The sequence below is a fragment of the Puntigrus tetrazona genome, chromosome 6, assembly GCF_018831695.1.
Source record: "Puntigrus tetrazona isolate hp1 chromosome 6, ASM1883169v1, whole genome shotgun sequence".
NCBI lineage: Eukaryota > Metazoa > Chordata > Actinopteri > Cypriniformes > Cyprinidae > Puntigrus > Puntigrus tetrazona.
This window is the reverse complement of record NC_056704.1, coordinates 11,940,671-11,944,628: the sequence shown is the minus strand read 5'-3', so window position 1 is coordinate 11,944,628 and position 3,958 is coordinate 11,940,671.

Below are 3,958 nucleotides of genomic sequence, written 5' to 3'. Positions count from 1 at the left end.
TACTATAGTTTCCTTTCAAGGACTGTGTGTAAAGCGTTGGACCACCAGTGTCCAAATTTACATTCGTCAAGCATTGCATTAGTTAAAATAACGTTACTCTTTTTTTGGGGAACTACTTGATGGCTTGAATCAGAACGTAAACAACGTGGAATCATTGTTGGAGCTCCATTTGGAAAAGCATTGCATCAAACTTAAAGTCACAATGATATATATATATATATTTTTGTATTTAGGATATTTGATAAATGATAAAGAAATAAAGCAAGATACAGTAGTTCATTTGCCAGTTAGAAATTTCTTTAATTTAAATTAATTCGTTATTTTATATTATCACTGACAAGCATGGGAAAAAGAGCACGTTCAGAATGGCATTCGTTTTTAGGTAAAATTGAATTGGTTTCAAAATGCATTTGCACAGAGTTACTTGAATGTTACCTGGTTCACAAAACGTACATCACAATATCTGAAACGCTGGTAACATTTTTTCAGAATAGCAATTTTGCTGCTTTCTCGGGCTCTGGGAGGTCTTGCTTCAGACCCAACAAAGGCAGACATTTGTTACCATCCTTTTTTCCACATCAACAGCAACTTTGTCTGGTTTGTCATCCAAACACAGCTGTGCAATGTGTGGATGAGGGTATTTGGAGGCGAAATAAAGCTGATGGCATCCTGGGTAAATGAGGGAAGATTCACACGGAATAATGAAGGCCGGAGCTGTTTCTCTGTGGCTGATGTGTATCTAAAAGGCTCAGTAAATACAGTTTCTGAACTGAAAGTCTTATCAGCAGATATACATATCCACTGCAACCGCTGGCCCCACATGAGGGCTGTCTATCTCCTCCATCACTTTAAGTCTTTACAAGTCTTCTTTTTACCATTCTTAGGTAGGGCTGAAACATGTTCCACCTCATCTGATGCTTTACCCTTTTCCCCTTTTCCCCTATCTGAGCCCTAGCTTTTTTTAGTTCAGTTTTGCTCCCAAGTGTATGCATAGTATTGTTTGTATATTTTATTTTTAGAGATTTATTGATATTTTTAGCATTTATTTTTATTCATGATGACCACGAAGTATTTCAACACTGGACAGAAAACTATACTCATGAAGTAAATTTAATTTATGTTTTATTTATGTGTATTTTTTCTCGTGTAACAGCGAGCTGCAGACAAATATGACATTTATTGAAAACGCGTGGTCAAATAGGCAAGGCCCGAATACCAGCAAACAGGAATATCTGAGGGTGAGACGGAACTGTAATCCAGTAAACGAGCAATGCTCAGTAGACTTCACAGCAAAACAATATGGCCGCCAGACAGGAAGTCACTTGAGAGGAAGCAAAGGTGAGAGCTCCCTCTGCTGACCTGGAATTATCTGGATAAATGTATTTATTTCTTTATTTTAGTTCTGCGCAATGATTATTTGCGATTAATTGCATCCAAAATAAACATTTTTGTGTAAATAATATGCGTATATAGTGTACTATTTATATTTTTTATAAAAACATGCATGTACAGGGGTTGGACAATGAGACTGAAACGCCTGGTTTTAGACCACAGTAATTTATTAGTACGGTGTAGGGCCTCCCTTTGCGGCCAGTGCAGCATCTGTTGGTCTTGGGAAAGACAGATACAAGTCCTGCACAGTGGCCAGAGGGATTTTGAACCATTCTTCTTGCAGAATAGCGGCCAGGTCACTACGTGCTGCTGATGGAGGAAAACGTTTCCTGACTCGCTCCTCCGAAACAAACCAAAGCGGCTACTTAATATTTAGATCTGGTGATTGTGCAGGCCATGGGAGATGTTCAACTTCACTTTTATGTTCACTGAACCTCTCTATCACCAGTCTTGCTGTGTGTATTGGTGCAGTATCATTGTATCAGTATCATCCTTGGTAGTGACGCATTCATCTAGCACAAGTATCTAGGGAATGCCATGATATTAGCAGCCCAAACCATCGCCGATCCACCCCCATGCCTCACTCTGGGCATGCAACAGTGGCACGCTTCTTTGGGGCTTCTCCACACCGTAACTCTCCCGGGTGTGGGAAAGACAGTGAAGGTGCACTCATCAGAGAATGATTCACATTGTCCACAGCCCAAGATTTTCTATGCTGGCAACATTGAAGCTGGTGTTTGGCATTGGCAAGAGTTACCAAAGGTTTGGCTATCACAGCACGGCCATGTATACGGAGCTCCTGACGGACAATTTTGGTGGAAACAGGAGAGTTGAGGAGCACATTTAATTCTGCAGTGAGCTGGCCAGCTGTGGTTTTATGTTTTTTTGGATACAATCCGGGTCAGCACCTGGACATCCCTTTCAGACAGCTTCCTCTTACGTCAGCAGTTCGTCTTTCTTGGTGGTATGCTGACATTACCCTGGATACCGTGGCTCTTGATGCATCACAAAGACTTGCTGTCTGGGTCACAGATGCGCCAGCAAGATGTGCATCAAACATTTGTCCTCTTTTGAACTCTGATATGTCACACATAATGCTGTGTGCATTGCAATATTTTAAGCAAAACTGTGCTATTACTCTGCTAATTAAACCTTCACACTCTGCTCTCATTGGTGGGATGTGCAGTCAATGAAGATTGGCCACCAGTTTAGCCATGAAACCTCCAACAATAAACTGGCCACTGTTTCAGTTTCATTGTCCAACCACTGTATATATTTAATGTATGCTTATATATCAAATATAAATAAACAAAAACATTTATTTTAGATGTGATTAATTATGATTAATAGTTGCCCAGCACTAATTCATTCATTTATTCATGAAAAACATTAGGTCCCACCTTGTTAGGTGGTCTTAACTACTATGTAGGCTACTTACATTGAAGTTAATCATTTGACGCAACGCATTTACTGTGTACATACATGTTTTTACATTGTACTTATATCTAAAAAAAACCCAGCATGTAATTAGTTAATGTAATTACATTTATAATTGCACAGTTGACCCATTTCTTACTCCTTAACCCACCCTTAAACCTATCCATATCACTAACCTTTCCTTAACCTTACCCATATCCCACTTCAGTAGCAGCAAACGTGTTTTACAGTACAACATAAACACAATAAGTATATTGTATTTATTTTATTAATGCGAGTATATAGTAGTTAAGGCCAACTAATATAAAGTGGCACCACTAATTATTAACTAATTCAATTTATTTCATATATCTGTCCATCCTGTTCAAGAATAAAAGACAAAAGAGTAGTTGAAACTCAGCCAATGCAACCTGCTTGTAATCTGTTCACATTGCTTGCTTATCTTTAGGTTTCCATGTTAGTTTGGACTTTGGGCTGTATCTGATAGTTCATGTTTCTATAGGTAAAGCATGTGTAGTCTCCTCGGGCCAGCTTATTAAATGATAAACTGTGTTTCTGTCTTTGCCCTGCTGGTGATGTATGCGGGTAACACAGGAGCGGAGCAGTGGGGCTGTCTTAGTGTTTAATATGCTCACTGTACAGCCCACTGGCCAGTTTTACCCTGCTGCCACCAAGCTAAAGCCAGAGTAAAGATGACAAGGTCAAAGCCCGAGTGAGATGTTGACCTCACAGAGCCACAACCTTGACTCTGTTTGGCATACTTTCTGTGCTGAATCTGTGCCCCTTTGGCCTGCATTAGGTGTTTGCAAAGACAAGAGCTCAGTGGGAAAGGAAAAATATCATTTGTTAGCATCATAGCGGAATCTGTCAGCTGCTGGCTTGTTGCCACGGAAACTGAGATTTTTTTTTTTCATTGTAGGCCTTGGCTTTCAAGTTGAATCTGTCACACACAGTGTCTCATACTACACTGTGTACTATACTAGATGATAGAGTATATGGAACACTTTTTTTTTTTTGTTTTACAGTTGGGAATTCAGTGGCTGAAATAAAAAAAATATATATAGACTTTTTTTAAGACTATGACATTTGTTTGAACTACTGTTTAGAATATCACATCATTATTTAATTT